Here is a 17,666-nt window from a genome sequence, read left to right on the forward strand (position 1 = left end):
CCCACAGCATGCTGGCAATGATGGGGTTCTAATTTTAAATAGTTCCACATCTTATAACAGAAAACATTCAATTGAGGGCTTACAGTTTCAGAGGCCTGGCCCATGACTGTCATGGAGGAGAGAATAGTGACAGGCAGGCAGACTTGGTGATGGAGCAGTAGCTAAGAGATTATATCCTGATGTGCAGGCAATAGCAGAGGGACAAAGGGAGAGGGGGAGGGATGGAGGGAGATGGGGGGGAGGCTGGGCCTGGCAAAAGCTCCTGAAACCTCAAATCCCACTCCCAGTAACACACTTTTCCCAACAAGACCACACCTCCTAATCCTTCCCAAACAGTTTCACTAACTGGGGGCCAAGTATCTAACCTATGAGCCTGTAGGGGTCATTCTCATTCAAACCACAGTACAATGCCAATGGATCTTATTTTAGGCACTGGGTATCTCAGGACAACCCACCTGTTTAACAGGACACGGCATTATTACTTTAGTAATTAAAGTGCCTCACATGGTAAAGAAGTGAGATCTCAAAAACAGATGGGGAAAGTAAGAGAAATGAGCAAAGTGCTGTCCACGAGAGAAAAGAGCTTGCCGTCAGGCGGGCTGGGTCGGAATATTAGCACGTATGTGTTAGGTGAAGGAGTCATTTCTCCTCTTCAGCTCAGTTGAGTCTCTGTCCTCCCACTCCTATCCCCGCTGGTCTTTTACTCTGCTGTGAGCACCTCATACCAAGGCTGCATCTCACTCATCTGTGCCTTCTCCCACCCTCTAGATGGGCTGGCACAGGGTGGTGTTCAGTGAGTACATTGCTTGAGTGGAGGTAGAGACACCATCCCTGTGACCCGAGTTTTATCCCCAGAATTGGCACGGCAGCCCACAGCTGGATTCTGAGCACCTGGTACATGGTGGATGGTTAAACATTTGTTAGTGCTGAATGAGTGCTGTGGCTTGAATGTGTTCCCCAAAGTTCATATTTGAAAATCCAGTTCTCAGGGCAACAGTGTTGAGAGGTGGGACCTTTAGGTCATGAGAGATTTGTGTTGCCCTCGTGGGAGAGTGGCATGCCCCCTCCCCTCCTACAGTGTTGCCACAGAAGCAAGGAGGTGAATTTGGCCTCTTTCCTTCTCTTTCATGTGTTCTGTTTCCCTCCCGCCTTCTACCATGCGATGATGATGTAGCAATGTCATTGATGGATGTTGGCGCCTTCACTTTGGAGTTTCCATGCTCAAGGACTATATGGAATACATCTCTGTTCTTTATACATTACCCAGACTACTCATGTCTTCCATGATAAGCAATGTAAAACAGACTAAAACAGTGAATAATTAGCAAGGTTTCTGAGGTACCTACAGTTACACCACACATGCCACGGAGATGAGGCAAGCCTGCTAGTGGGTGTATATTTCGCTACTTCTATATGTATATTTTATACATATAGAAGCACATGGGTGTATATTTCGCTACTTCTATATGTATATTTTATACATTAAATGATTTTCTTATATGTTCTCAGTAAGCATCATGGAAAGATTTATACTATATAGTCACCAGCAATTTCTTTGAGGTTGTGGTTCTCAATTTTTAATTAATGCATATCTACCAAGTCTCCTCACACTGACTTGAAAACTTCATTATAAGCCGGGTGGTGGCAGCACATGCCTTTAATCCCAGCACTTGGGAGGCAGAGCCAGGAGGATCTTTGTGAGTTCGAGCCCAGCCTGGGCTACCAAGTGAGTTCCAGGAAAGGCACAAAGCTACACAGAGAAACCCTGTCTCAAAAAACCAAAAATAAAATAAAATAAAATAAAATAAAAATAAATAAATAAAATAAAATAAAAAAAAAAAAAAATAAAAAACTTCATTATAAACTCAAAGGACCCAGTTTGTAAAAATGCAAATTCACTGAAAGGAAATACCCTTAATTGAGAATGCTACCTCAGGTGTCTCTTCCCTTAAAATGGCCATTAAGGAAAGTATCTTCCCTGGTTCAGCCTCAAAGGCACACAGAGACCACTGTCTGTGGGGTTCAGACAACATCTGGAATTGGTATCAGAATAAAATAGCACCATCCCTGTGGCTCTGACTTTTCAGGCATGTTACATGCAAGAGTTCTGGAGAGTGGAGGCTTGTACTGAAGTTCAGAAAGCCAGTGTCTGCTTGTGCCTGAGTTTTACAAGGATGCCATTGAGTGAAGCTGTGAAGGTGAAGCCTAAGTTATAGCTGAGACCTTGGGATGTTGGAGATGCTAGGATGGTAGGACATTTGCCGAAGAAAGCTTTAGGTGTTGAGTGGAACTAGCCCAAGGAGAGGTCACAATTGCTACAGGCAACTGAATTGGGGGTGGTATGGGGCTATGAAAACCTGTTGAAGTCCAGATGATCTCATCATAGCCCCAGATGCTAGATGTGGAGATGCAGAATTTGGTGTTTCCATGATGGGTTTCTGTCTTATTTTGGTATGGTATTTGCTTACTATACTGACATTCCTCCATTTCAGAATAGAACTGTTAATTCTGTGCCATTGTATATTGAAAATATATAAGTTCTTCTTTTTTTTTTAAATTTATTTATTATTATGTATACAGTGTTCTGCCTCCATGTATGTCTACAGGCCAGAAGAGGGCATCAGACCTCATTACAGATGGTTGTGAGCCACCACGTGGGTGCTGGGAATTGAACTCAGGACCTCTGGAAGAGCAGTCAGTGCTCTTAACCTCTGAGCCATCTCTCCAGCCCCCTTCTTCTTCTTTTTTTTTTTTTTAAATTTATTTATTATTATGTATACAGTGTTCTGCCTCCATGTATGTCTACAGGCCAGAAGAGGGCATCAGACCTCATTACAGATGGTTGTGAGCCACCACGTGGGTGCTGGGAATTGAACTCAGGACCTCTGGAAGAGCAGTCAGTGCTCTTAACCTCTGAGCCATCTCTCCAGCCCCCTTCTTCTTCTTCTTTTTTTTTTTTTTTTAATCTTACAGACATTTCCAGTAAGAGATTGCCTTGAGCTTCGGGAAAGACATTGAACTTTGCTTCTGAACAAGGTTAGTACTGTTAGGACTTTAGAGAATCTTACAGATGAACTAAATGCATTTTCCCCCACAGGATGACGATACACTTTGGCACTAGAGATGAAAGTTTGTGATTTAAAGTAATGTGCTATCAAATTGACAAGGGATGGTTTATGATGGTTAATCATTGTCAACCTGACTGCATTTAGAGTCACCTAGGAGACACACCTCTGGGTGTATCTATGAAGGAATTTCCAAGAAGATTTTATTGATGAGGAAAGAATTCCCCTGGATGTGGGTGGACCTTCTCATGGGTGAGATTCCCAGACTGAATAAAAAGGGACAAAGGCTGAGTACTGACATTTCCCTTCTCTGTTTTCTGCTGACCCCTCAGATTATGCCTGTTGCTATACCTTCTCCATCATGGTGGACAGCATTCCTCTGACCCATGAGCCAAAATAAACTTCCTCCATTGAGTTGCTGTGTGTTAGGCATTTGGTCACAGTGATGGGAAAGTAACTAATACCAGTATGATACATCAAAGGGGGCTAATAAACACTCACTCATATTGCTAGTCAGCCTGGCTTCTGATACAGGGCACAGATCCATAGACGCTTTTCATAATGACTGCCATATGCAATTCATTTGATGTGGATAGTGAATTGGCTGCTAATTCATGCGCATGTTTCCCACCTGTCCCACCTGAGAAATTGTCTTCAAATTGCCAGCTGTTCCGCTTTGAGATGACTTTTTCTCTGAGGTCCAGTCTCCTCACCTTACCTAGTGCATTGTGTTTACTCTTGGTGAGTTTCTGGTAATCTTATTGGTTTGCCATCCTGGAGACTTTATGCATCCATTATAATTTGTTCCATGATTTCCTCAGATGACAAGCCCAAGAGATCAGTGTGCTGACCATGTTAGCAAAGATGTCTTGTGTTCTTGAAGATTGCTAAGATCATAGATTCTTCTCCCTTCTGGTGCTGGCATGGAACTCAGGGCCTTACACATGCTAAGCAACTGCCCTACTACTGAGCCATATTCCTATCTATGAAGGAAGGTTTTACACAGTCTCTCTACAGAAGGTGATAAACACATGAAATAAAGTGTGCTTTACAGTGTGGGTTTAGCCATTTCATATTACCTTGCTTGTGGTTGAATATACATCATTTTTCATTATACAGTTTAGAAGTATCAGCTAGAAACTCCCTCAAAAATCAATGCCTGTCTTGGATTCTCAAATATCAATGTGTGGCTCCTCCTGAGCCTGGTGACCTCTAACTAGCTTTCGAGTTTCTCCTCAAGTGTCATAGTATTGGTCATCTCCATGGATACTAACTTGAACTCTGAGATTTCATTCATTTGGTCTGGATATTTGAATTCATTTACAACAATGTCTTTTTACTGCTGCTTATTCATCTTTGGGTCTAGGCAGTTTTTTCATTTTATCATCTATCTATCTATCTATCTATCTATCTATCTATCTATCTATCTATCTATCTATCTATCTATCTATCTATCTATCTATCTATCTATCTCTATTATCCACCCACCCATCCATCCGTCCATCCATCCATGCATATCTGAAGTGCTTATCTTTCCACCATAGCAGCATCCACCTGTCTTTGCTTCCTGACTACAGATTCCATGTGACCAGCTCCTTCCTGTTCCAGCTGCCGTGACTTCCTCACCATAACAGACTGCAGACTGTGAGTCAAAAGAACCCTCCCTTCCTTAAGTTGCTTGTGTCAAGTGTTTTATTGCAGTGACAGATGAATAATTAATACAGGAGCCCTTTTATTGCAGCAGCATGGTGAGTCTAATACAGAGCCATCTGCCTTTTAAGTTTTGGAAAATTACTCAAGGATGCATACCTTACTGACCACACTCTTGACCTTTCCTGCCCTTTGCTGTTTCTTGATCACGCATGCCTTCTTAGATGTGCTGAAAGGTTCTAAGCAAATCCTTTGCCTGGACCCATGCTTGCTTAATCTCACTATTCCTCCTGCCCCCTCCTCCCTCCTCACCTCCAATCTCCTCTCTTCTCCTTCCCTATCATCTTTCCTCCCCTTCTCTTCTTCTACTTCTCCTCTTCTCTTCCTCCTTCCATTGCTTTCACCCTCTTCCCAGCCCCCCATTTCCTCCTCATCTTTCTCCTCCCCAGAACCCTGCCACGTGGTCTCACATTTAACAGAAACCAGCCTTAGTCGTGCCATCCTTTTGCCTCTACTTCCAAAGTTGTAGGGTTAAAGGCCTGCACCGCCACACTCTGGCTCATGTGATATATAGTCAGTTCTTTTTGTAAAGTTAACACTTGTCTGTGATGGAGAATTTAAAGCTACCTTGCATTTCTGAATGGTGATGCTTGGAATTGTCCCTGAGTCAGTAACGTTACTTCATTTTCCCATCATACAGAAAGGACAGAGATAATTTAAGGAACCCCTACTGTCCGACACTTGCTTCATTTCTGTGTCTTGTGACGTTATAACCAGTGCTCCACATCCCTGTGAAAGAATTCTTTGTGACAGTCCCACAGGACAGACTCAGAAAGAACACTGCCAAAGGCACAGTGCTTTTAAAGCCCCTGGTACCACCACGAAGTTATCTCTCCAAGGTACAGTTCTATTTGCTACTCCTGGGAGCAAAGGAAAAGATCTATTGGTTTAAATACATGCTGCACTAAGATCATTGTTCACTCACAGTAAATGCTAAATAATTTAGACATCACAGCTGACACTCTTATGGTGACTTGCCTTTTGGACTCCTCTGCTGTTCCTACCTCATTGGCATTAAAGAGAAGACAATGATCAGCATCAGAATCCTGCAAATGTCTCTTCCCAGCCTGTGGATTGTGACCCAGGAGATGCCACCTTTCCTCTGAACTTTAGGAAGTAATCCTCACCTCCCAGGGAACAGTGTTAGGGCATGAATGCAAGCAGAGCTAAGGGAAGAAGAAGGAAGGCTCTCTCTGGATGGACTGAAACAAAACTGTGGCTGCCTCCTCAGCTTCTTATGGTTTCCTGTGCTTTCTTCTTCATGTGTTGTTGTGAAGCAGGACCCTGACAGATAGTCCAGGTCTCAAACTTTCCATCCTCCAGTCCTGCCTTCTGATGCTGCAACATCAGATATGCAACAGCACACCGTGTTTCTTCCATAACTTAGTTCTGTCAGTCTGTCTGCCCCCTTCCCTCCTCCCTCCCCCCATCTCTCTCCTCTCTCGCTTCCCTGTGTGTTGTTGCATGCTGTCCTTCTCTGTGTGTTTGTGAACACAATAATGCACACATGTGTGGAGGCCAGAGGTATCTTCCTCTGCTGCTATGCACCTTATTTTTTTGGATACAGCTTCTCACACTTGATCTGGGGAGTTCACTATTGGGGGTGAACAGCTCCCAGGATCTGCCCATCTCTACCTCTCAGTGCTGAGGTTTGCAATGTATCTCACCATGTCAGGCTTTTTACATGTATGCTGGGGATTGAGTTCAAGCTCTTATGCTTTTGTAACAAGTGCTTTCCCAGGGAACCATCTCCTCAGCCCTATGTTTTCTATTTACTTACAGCTTATGTCACAGAGTTGGGGATGGGGTTTTGTTTGTTGTTTTCTGAGACTGACTTTGAACTCACTACATAGCTGAAGATGCCCTTCCTGTCTCTGCTTCCCAAGTACTGGGATCATAGGCATGTGCCACCACACCTGGCTATTGGTGCTTTGCTTCTGAATGAAAGGATGAATTAATGGTTGACTGCTGGGCTTTCTGACTAATGTCAACCACAAGCTTGACAAAGAATGTGACTTATTTCTTGCTTACTAGAAATACAGTGGGTATGTGGACAACTGCTACTCTGCTAAATGGACATGTCCAGATACTATCATGTGTCCTTTAGTGATGGAAATATGTTCTGAGAAATGTACTGCAGAAATTCTGCCACCGTGGACACATACTTCTATAATCCTAGATGGGACAGTCCACTGCACACTTAAATGATGTGGTCTAGCCTCTTCCTCTTCGTGCCAAGAAGCAGGACACAACATGAAATCAAACAAAGCACCAGAGAAAATGATGTATATAGACAGATGCAATGAACTTGAGACACATACAGGTAGTTGTTGGTTTAATTCAGAACTTTTTACAGGAACTTTTTGTAAGTAGTAAGAGTGCAGCAAATGATAAAAATGAAACACAGTAGCCACCTAAACAGCAAGAGCTGTTTTACCGTTATCAGATGCTGTACATTAAATGTAGTTATGTGTGTTCCACTTTTGTTCATTAAAAATTTTATGTGTATGGGTATTTTATCTGCATATATATCTATGTACTATGTGTGTGCACTGCCCTCAGAGGCCAAAAGAGGATATCTGGAGTTACAGATGGTTGGGAACTGTTATGTGGGTGCTGAGGATTTAACCTGGGTCCTTTGCAAGAACAGTCAATGCTTTTAACTACGGAGCTATCGCTAAAGACCCATTATCTCCTTGTAAATGTGTGTGGTGTGTGGTGCGTATGTTTTGAGACAGAATTTCCCACTGTAACATGGGGTCTGGAATTCAGTTAGGTTGGCTGGCCAGCAAGCCTCAGCGATCCACCTTCCTCTGCCATGCCAGCGCTGGGATTGCAAGTGCATCTCAACATGCCTGATTTTTAACACGGGCTCTGGGGAACAAACTCAGGTTCTCCTACTCGTGAGGCAAGCACTTTAAAGATGGAGCCCTTTTCTTAGCTCTGGGGTGTAGCACAGATCTTAAAGTGTTTGCGTCTTATTAATAAAAACAAATCCAGAGCCAGGTATTGGGGTCAGCGCTGAAAGATCAGAGAAACAGAACAAGCCACAGCTAACCTCACCTTGCCAGTTCCTCAGTTGATCCCATTTCCTCAAACTGGAAGCCTCTGAGTTCTCATCTGAATGGATCTCAGCTGAACTGCTGCTCAAAAGCCTAAAAGCTTAACAGAGGCCCTAGTTCCTGGTCCTCATGCCATGTATACATTTCTGTTTTCTGACATCACTTCCTGGGATTAAAGGCTGTTTCCAGTGTGGCTTTGAACTCAGAGATCCATCCATATCTCTGCTTCCAGAATGCTAGGATTAAAGGTGTGTGAAACTATTTTCTGGCCTCTAGTGGCTCTTCTGTTCTCTGACCCCAGATAAGTTAATTAGGGTACACAATATATTGTGGAACACAATATCACCACATTGGTGCTTCTGTGATTGGGAGTGCAGTGGGTTTGTTTACATGATACCACCATGAACACGGGTGTGGGGATTACATAATGACATTATGGTGGCTACCATGTCAACAGAGACAGGAGTCTCTCACCTGTATGGTCTCACAGGTTCACCAACATGCGCAATCTGTTGCTGAGACACTGTGTGGTGCATGGCCTGATCTGGCTTGTTTATATCCAACCTAGTTACAAAATCATCCCTCTATTTTAGCTCAGACCCTCTGAAATTGGCTGTCTTCAGCACCATGGCCTGAGATTGTTTAAAACAAAATGGTAATGGTGGCCCGGGAGATGACTCAGTCACTAAATGCTTGCTGTGGAAGCATGAGGGTCTTTGCTTGATCCCAAGAACCCATGTGAAAAATAGAAGCCTGGTGTGGTGGTGCACATTCCTTGTGCTGGGAAGATGGAAACCGGAGGCTGCAGGGTTCACTGGCCCCCCAGCCTAGCCTAACTGATAGGCTCCAGGCAAGTGAGAGACCCTACCTCGAAGAACATTGTGGGTGACCTCCTGAGAAATGACACTTGAGATGGACCCCTGCCTTCCACATGCATGCACACAAGCACCCATATTCTCACACATGTGCTCATGCACACACATGTATACAGGAATACACATGTATGCATGCATGCACACACTTGGTAATGAATCCCTGCATCACTGGATTAGAAACTCTAGGGATTGTTCCCTCTGTGTGTCAAGGAACCCAAACCTCTGATGTAACCATCTTTTCAGACCACTGTGGTTCGGTACTTGGGGAACACTGGATTTCCCATCCTCTCCCAGAATGTCACCTCCTATTTTCATTGCTGGCTGCTCAGTGAGGACATGCTATTTCACACTGATGAGCCACCCTGGCTCTCTGGCTGTCAACCCTGACTTCAATCCTCTTGATAACCTGTGCCCGGTCTCTAAGGATGTGCCCTTCATTTTGTTCTCTAAGGCTGCTGCAAACAGCTTTCTTCAGCATCCCCACAACTCAGCTTTATTACAAAAGTCTGCTCTCTTTTGGAGAAATAGGTTTGAGGCTGGGGTTTGAATCACTGGGTCCTGCCTGGCCAAATGGCTCATCTAGTGTTTTTATGGGGGTGCTAGTGATTCTGCCATACTGTAAAATACTAAGCCAAGCAGGAAGCCACATTGAACCAGGTTTTTCACCTGCCAAGCATGTTCCAGGCATTTACACTTTATATCAATGAGTAGATAGAGTGAACCCACTTTTCAGGCCAGGAAACTGAGGTAAAAAAGACTAGGAAGTGATCCAGTGTCACAATTAAGACGACGCTGAGTATCAGGATTTAAAGTCAGCTCCGTAAGACTAAGTTCTCACTTGGAACCAGGGAAAAGTTTGTGATGGGGGCATTTGGGTCCTGTGCCTTGGGAGATTGGAGAGCACCCTCAGAATGAGGGTGCTGGGTTCTAGGAGCCAAGCAGGGTAAATCAGGAGTGTTGGCTGACCAGCAGCCATCACATGCCAAGTGCAGGAGAAAGAAACAGTGCAGGAAGGCAAGAGCAGGATGGAGGGAATGGCCCAAAGCATCGCATTCAAAGGTGGCTGGGCAAGTCGCAGAGGAGGATCCAATATGGAGAATGTAGGTATGGCCAGGAGAGACCGAGTGATGGGCCAGGAGGGGAACCCTGATCTTGTCCAGTCTTGGTGGGAATATAAGGGTCCCTGAGACTTCCTTATGGGGTGGCAGCTGCAGCCCAGGGCACTTGGGCAGCAGGTTGGCAGGCTGATGCAGGTCAAAATTTGTTGCCAGATAAGTTTGTCATTTAATTAAGTCATTCAACAAACATCATGAAGTTCCTTTGCAGTGCTGAAAAAAAAAGGTAGATAATTCTCCAGCCATTTCTGAGTACACATAACACTATATTAATAATCATTATAATCATAGCAACCAACAGCCATCGAGTGCTTAAGCGCAAGGCAGTGTTTTAATTACTTTACGTATATTAATACGTTCAATCTTAACAACTACCCCACGAAGGCATGTGCTATTACTATTTCTATTTTACAATCTAAGAAGCTTTTGTGGAGAGAATTCATATCCCCCGCCCCCGTGCCTGGGTGTTGTGGCTGCCATAGCCTCTGCAGGAAGCAGGCTGGTGACTCTTGGCTTCTGATCCCTGATCCCTGTCGCCTCTCATGTGGCCACTCAGCTTCTTTTAGCAGCCTTTGATAGCTTCCAGTTCCATCGACCCGTGTTTTGTGCTTTTAATTGTCCTCACAGGCATTTCTTAAACAGTCTGCTTTGAAAATGTGGAACTCTTAATTGGTCTCGCTGGTGAAAAGGCGGCACCTGCATTGTGCTCGATAGTCATCTGTATGCAGATCACCCGGAAAACCACATTGTCGTTTCTGAGTAGATGTGGAGAACCAGAGCCCAGGGGAGACCCTCTGCTGGCTGCCCAGAGGATCCCCTCTCCCAGACATTTATTTGGCATTTGTTGAAAAGGACATGTTTTTATATCTGTGTCCCAAGTTCCAACACTGTGTAGGGTACTAAGAATATAAGTGGAGGGATCTGGCCTCACAGACTTTGCCGTCTGCTGTGGAGGCCGTCAGTGTGGGTACACCATGAAATTCAGAGGTAGCCTAGCCAGGTACAAGTGAGGGCTAACCTGGCAGCTGGGATCACCGAGTGCTTCACAGATTAGGGGGAAGGAAAAGGCAGCACACTTCCCTGAATGAAGGAGATTCATTGGGAAGATCTGGGTAGGTGGAGGTGACCAGGAAGGCCATTCCAGGCAGGTTCAGCCAGGGCAAAGGGGACATGGGCAGAACAGTGCGGCTTCTTGTGTCACTCAGCTTTCCTTCTTCATGGCAAAATGTCCAAGATAACTGCATTGTGGGAAGAGCTCTGGTTTGTGGTTTCAGAAGTGCCAGCCCGCAGGGCACTTGGGGTCTGTTGTCTCTGGGCCACAGCGAGGCAGAAAGTCACATGAAGTGCCCATGCTGGTAGATCAAAGCTGCTCGCTTCACGGAGGCTGGGAGAAGCAGGCAGGGAAGAGGGAGATGATGAGAGAGAAAGAGAGAGGGAAGAAAGAGGGGGAGGAGAGAGAAGACAGCAACAGCGAGGGGAGGGGAGAAGCGGTGTTGAGGGAGAGAGAAGGCATTGAGAATAGAGGGAGAGAGAAGAGAAAAGAAACAGTGAAGGAGAGGAGGAGTGGTGTTGAGAGAGAGAGAAAGCATTGAGAATAGAGGGAGAGAGAGGAAAGAATGGAGATAGAGAGGAGGAGAAGGGGAAGGAGAGATGAGGGAGGGCAGAGAGAAGGGATGGGGATGGGGAAGAGAAAGAGAAGAGGAGAGAAGAGAGAGGGAAAGAAGGAAAGAAGAGAGGCAGGGAGAAGAGAGACACAGAGAAGGGGAGGAGTAGGGGGAAGGGGAGGGATGGGGGAAAAGGAGAGACAATTGGTCGCTGCTCTAAATGCTTGTTAGCACTGAGAATTGTGTGTAAGATGCTTCCTTGTTGTTAATGTTTAGAACACAAAATAACAGAATTCTCTTTGACATTTTCATGCATGTGTGTTATTGTACTTGGCTCATATTTAACTACATCCCCCTCCTCATCCCTCTCCCCAACCTCTTCCTCTTCCAGAATAGTCCACCTGCTGATTCCATGTCAGATATATAGTCTACATATGAGAGAAAGCGTGATTCCTGCCTTTTGCTGTTTGCTGTCCTCATTGGGAACATGTTAGAGGCACGGATGCACAGACCCCGCATTTAACAAGGTAGACTTACTTGGGCTCTGCTCAGACAGCAGTATTTCCTTCCATCTTTCTATCTGACTCTCACTTGTAGTTGAGGTTGGGAAGTATTACTTTGGAGTGGGTCAGAAATTATTTTTAAACCTTGGCTTTGAACTTACCGGTTGCAGCTCGGCATATCGGCTCAGCCTGTCAAAGCCTGATGTCCTTGCCTATAAAAAGAGCCTAATCACATGCACTTCCCCAAATTATGTAAAATAGAATGAAATAGCCATCTAACGAGCACTCGGTGAGCACCGTTACATTTCCTGAAAATGGACTTTTGTTTTATTTATAAGTGGTGGCTTTTCTAATGAAAGCCAGGGCTGTGCAGAAATGGGTGGGAGGCTTCTGTCTTTGCACAGTGCTCCCCCTTCACTGTGCTTTTAACCAGGGCTGACATCATGGCACATACTCTACAGTTTCAGTGTTTGTGAGGAAAAGGGGAGACCGACACCCCCAAATCTGCTAAGGTTTTCCAAATCCCAAATGTCCGACACAGCTGAGGTTGATGGAAAGTCATGGAAAATGGTCAGTCTCCCTCTTTGTGATTTCCCAGGTTAGTAGACTGGTCCCTTGCATTCCCTCTTTTTGTGTTGCAGGGAGCAGCCCCAAGGGCATGAGTGTACAGGTCAAAGCTACTTTTCACCTGGGAGAGCCTGCTGCTGTGTGTATCCCGGGGGTGGGGGGAGGGGGGAGTAGGGATGCCACCTCCCAACCGAACCAGCATCTTCATAAATGTTTCCTCTTGTGACTAATGCAGAGTGAAGATGCTCTCCACTGAGGCAATAGTGCTCAAGCTGTGGCATCTGTCAACAATAACTGGAAGATCTGAAAACACAAATTACTTGGTTTTACTCAAGTTTCTAGTCATTGTGAGATTTTGGCTTGTACCCCATAGGTGCATTACAACACAGAGACCATATTTTGGCTATGGCTTTATTTTGAGTATGGCTATATTTTGGGTATGAGCTAATTGTTTATGTTTAAGGCCTAGCCCTCCCCAGGGGGGGCTCCATTGGGAGGTGGTAAGCCTTAAAAAATCAGGCCCCAGTGGGCAGTAGTTAGGCTATTGGAGAATGAGGACATTTTTGGGAGACTCTCTGAGTTTCTGTGAGGCAGTTCTTGTAGAAGGAGTGAGCAGGAGTCCTCCCATCCTCCCTCCCTTGGGAGGTATCTATCATCAGCTGCTTGCACCTATGCAGACACCCACTCTTTCTGTCTTCTGGGAGGGGATACAGCTGAGAGTTGGTGTGTCTCTGTGTCTTGCCCTTTGGACGTTCAGCCTTCAACTTTGTTTTCTTCACAGGTAGCTTGCCTCAGGTATTTTAGTTACACTGAGCTGTCAGGGCATCTGCTGCTGCTGCTGGCCTGTGACCCACACTGAAACCCACAGCCACATAGCATCATTATTCTCATGTATTAGGTTTTAAAGGAAGAGCTGTAAAAACACCACTAACAATACCACTAGAGCTCTATGTTCTTAAAATGTTGTATAGCTTGGCACATGGCTCGTGTCTGCAATCTCAGCACTGAGAAGGCTGATGCAGGAGGATTGCCAGGAACTCAAGGCCATTCTGGACTACCTAGTGAATTTCAGGTCAGCCAGAGACACAATGCGTCAAACCACCCAAAGGGAGAGAAAAAGCATAAATAAATGATTGACATGATGGAGCTAAGGCTTCTTTGTAAACATGGTGGGCAGTCTCTTTTTCTTATACTTAGGAAAGATGGGAGAAGGGTTCAGAGCTTGGGCTCTGGAGTCAGATCTGCTCAGGGTCCCCCCTCAGCATTACCCCTTCAAGTACTAAAACTCATGAATGTCAAGGAACGTTTTTGACTCAGTTTCCTAATCTATAAATGGGAATGAATTGATGATCTGCACACTGGATTGTTGGGGAATAAAGAAGACAGCATTTATGGTACCCTAGTAGAAAAGTTCTGTCTAAATGTTATTGTTACAGCTAGAGTGGTAAGTGATGTGTAACACCATTAGTGGGATTTTGCCTATTTTATGTGTCTGCCAGCTTTCAATTGCCATGACAAAACACGAGAGGAAAACGCTAAAAAAGAGGAAAGGCTTATTTCGTCTCAGGGTTTCAGAGATTTTAGCCCATGGTACTTGGCTCTGCTGTTTCTGGGACTGTGGGGAGGGGAGCATCATGGGAGGGTGGTGTGTGGTAGAGCAGAGCTGCTTGCTTTGTTGTGGGCAGGAAGACAAGTGAGGGGTGAGGAAGAGGCTGGGGACAAGATACATCCCCCAGGGACTGATTACCTTAGGAGACCTCCAGGCCCTTCCTCCTAAGATTTTGCTGCCCCCAATAACCATCAGTTATGAGCCCATCAATGACTGATCCGTCAGAGCTGTCATAATCCAGTCACATTTCAAAAGTCCTACTTCTGAACATTGCTGCATTAGAGACAAAGTCTTCACCGTGTGAGCTTTAGGGGGACATTTCGGATCCAAACTATGGTACGGTCTTATCTAAGTCTCCCAGCAATGCTAGGAAGTTGATATTATCAGCCTTAATATATAAGGGAGGAGACTGAGACATAGTGATTAAGGAGTTTTCACAAGAATGCATGCATACAGGAGGATGTGTCTGGGCTGGCACTTCACTCAGTATTTTGGCCATGCAAAGCCTTTTGGCATTACACAGGCATGTTGAAAGAAGGCCAGCATCCTGGCTGCAGCATGGAGTAAGGCCCTTTCCATCCTGTTCTTTTAGAAACTCCTCGCCTGCACAGTTTCTTTTTCTTCCAAGATGTGCAAACTTTGCTCCCTCCTCCTAGCTGCCCTGCCGTCCTTTCTGTCTCACTGATGGGCAGGACCGACACAGACATTCCCAAGTCCCCTCGGTGAGGCAGGCCATGCTGTCCATCACGCTTAGAGACTGATAGATGCAGTGGCCTCACTCACTTGACGGCAACAACACCTCCCAGGAGAGCCGTGCTACAGCAGGACCAGAAGCACCTAATTGCTTAGACACATGTTTCTGCAAGCTGGTTCTCCTCAGAGGACCTACCTCGCAGATGAGACAGGTCCATTGCTCCTGTACCAGAGCAGGATGTGGGTCTGGTCTGTTTTTTTTTTTTTTTTGAGAGAGAGAGGGGGCTGAGCAAAAGTGAGTATGTTCACCCATAAATGGCAGCTATAGGTTGGGGAAACAACTCACTCAGTCAATGAAATGCTAGCTGCAGGGCACGAGGAAGGACCCATGTTCAATCCTAGTAATAAAACCCTAGCACTGATGATGTGAGGATAACGTGGTGGACAGTGATAAAGGAAGACTCCGGTTGTCAACTTCTGGTCTTCACAGGCATGCCTGTCCCACCCCCCAGCTTGACTGCCCCCCTCCCCCCGCCCCCACCCCAGCCAATTCACGTCCCTCTTTCACAAAATGGCAGTTTTAACCAAATGTTTGTGTCAGCTGTAGGTTCTGGTCATGGATGGTCTGGACAAATGCCTGTGAGGAGGTCACTTCTGTGAGAAGGTCAACTCAGAAACACGTAGATGAGGGGCCATGAATCAGGCTGCTTGTACTCGACCTGTGTGGCCTCTGGTGAATCATTGAAAGCTCTAGAACTGCTGCTGCTGGTGGTGGTGCAGCTTTCAATCCCAGCACTTGGGAGGCAGAGGCAGGTGGATCTCTGGGTTTGAGGCCAGCCTGGTCTAGAGTGAGTTCCAGGACAACCAGGGCCACACAGAGAAACCCTGTCTTGAATACCCTCTTCCCACAAAAGCTCTAGAACCTCAAGGATTTCCCAAGGGGAGGAAACCCCTGTGCATATGTTCTTCCTTGAAAGGAGCCTTTTTCACACAGACAACTATTATGGTTTGGATCCTCAGTGTCCCCCAAAGGCTCCTGTGTTGAAGGCTTGGTCTCCAGTGCAGCAGTTTTTAGATGTAGGACTCCTGGGAGATGATTGGAATGCAAGGACTCTGACCTCATCAGTAGATGAGTCCATTCATAGGTTTATGATGTGATGGGCTGTTGAGACATGGCAAAAAACATTGGAGGTGTACATGTGTATGTGAGTGCAGGCACCCACGTGTCATAGCGCTCCCATGGCCACCAGAGGTCAGCCTTCAGTAGTAAGTTTTGGCCTTCCACTTTTTGGAGGTAGGTCTTTCTCGTTATTTCTGCTGCTTTGCCTCATAATCCAGGCTAGCTGACTCACAAGCTTCCACATGGTTCTCCTGTGTTCACCTCCCACCTCAGTGTAGAAGCCCTGGAATTGCTGGCTTGTAGTGTGTACCACATCCATCTTTCTGCACAGTCAGGGGATGAAATTCAGGTTGTTAGGCTTGCTTGGCAAGAGCTTTTATCCACAGAACTATCCCCCTGGCCCTCCACCAATTCTTTAGTTATTACTAGTAGTCCACATCACATAGGTCCATCAGAGACACATTTGTATAATCTACAACACAGAAAATTCACAACACACATTTACATCACATAGCTCTCCCTACCCACAACCCTTCCCACATGACTGAAAACGTATCTGCATATATGCAACAAACACACCACAATCCGCAACATGCACACAACCCATAATCCATATACAACATCCCATAACCTATAACTCACCCATATAACCCAAGATAAGCACCCAAGTCTTACATGCATACAGTTCTTCAGTACATATAACCTATATTGTGCATAACTCACATGTTCCATACAAACCAGAGTTCTTCCCTCAGAAATTAAGTCCTGACCACACAGCTCAAAGTCCACACTCAGAAAACACAGATTCTCCAGAGACATCACATTCCCCCTGACATCACACACAACCACACCACATCATGTACATGTAGATACACACACACACACACACACACACACACACACACACACACACACACACACATATATATTCTCTCTCTCTCTCTCTCTCTCTCTCTCTCTCTCTCTCTCTCACACACACACACACACACACACATTCACTCACTCATACACACATACATACACTACTTTTAAACTTTACTTTATCAAATACAAAAAGCTTCTTAATTTCCAACCTGAAGTGGTCGAATATCCTTTTCTTTTACTGAATCAACAGACATGAAAATTGTTTATTTCCTTTAATTTTATGTGTATGAGTATTTTGCCTACATGTATGGAAGTGTACTGTGTGTAGAGTGCCCACTGAGGCCAGAGACAGCTGATGAGTCTCATGGAACTGGAGTTACAGGTGGGAGTGAACTACTATGTGAGTGCTGGGAACCTAATCTGGGTCCTCTGCAAGGGCAGCATGTGGTGCTCTTAACCACCAAGCCATCTCTCAAACCCTGAAATAATGCTTTTTCTTTGTTTTGTTTTGTCTTAAAGCATGGCAAACAGAGAGGAAGGGCTGAGTATTATGAGGACCATGCTGAGCTCACTGGCTTTATGCTTTTAGCAGAGTTGGGGGGGCTCATTTCTCATTGTTACTAGGGAATTTCTAGAATGGTCCATTCTTCCCTGCAGGCTGATGTAGGCTGTGACAGCCTTGAAATGGGTCCTCAAGTCTTGTCATCTGCTTCATCTCCATTTCTCCACTAACGATCTCCTAGCCAAGGTCATGAGAAAGTTTCAGATGTGTTTGTGGCCTTTCATTGACAAGAGCCTGAAGCCCCTGGTCTTTGGATAAGAAACGAATCTTTAAGCAATTAGAGCGTCAGGGTGCAGCAGGCTTTGGATGCCAATTAC

General features: G+C 45.4%; 1 long non-coding RNA gene across 1 annotated transcript in view; it reads left to right on the top strand.

Moving 5' to 3' along the window:
* The window catches only part of LOC143272358 (uncharacterized), a 57,857-nt gene extending 45,903 nt beyond the window's left edge, over window positions 1-11,954 (top strand). The window contains exons 3-4 of the long non-coding RNA XR_013049860.1: window positions 2,974-3,036; window positions 11,823-11,954. This is a non-coding gene — a long non-coding RNA (uncharacterized LOC143272358). The remainder of the gene's footprint in view (window positions 1-2,973; window positions 3,037-11,822) is intronic.
* Window positions 11,955-17,666: the final 5,712 nt, after the last annotated feature.

Source organism: Peromyscus maniculatus, chromosome 1, assembly GCF_049852395.1.
Source record: "Peromyscus maniculatus bairdii isolate BWxNUB_F1_BW_parent chromosome 1, HU_Pman_BW_mat_3.1, whole genome shotgun sequence".
Classification (NCBI taxonomy): Eukaryota; Metazoa; Chordata; class Mammalia; order Rodentia; family Cricetidae; genus Peromyscus; species Peromyscus maniculatus.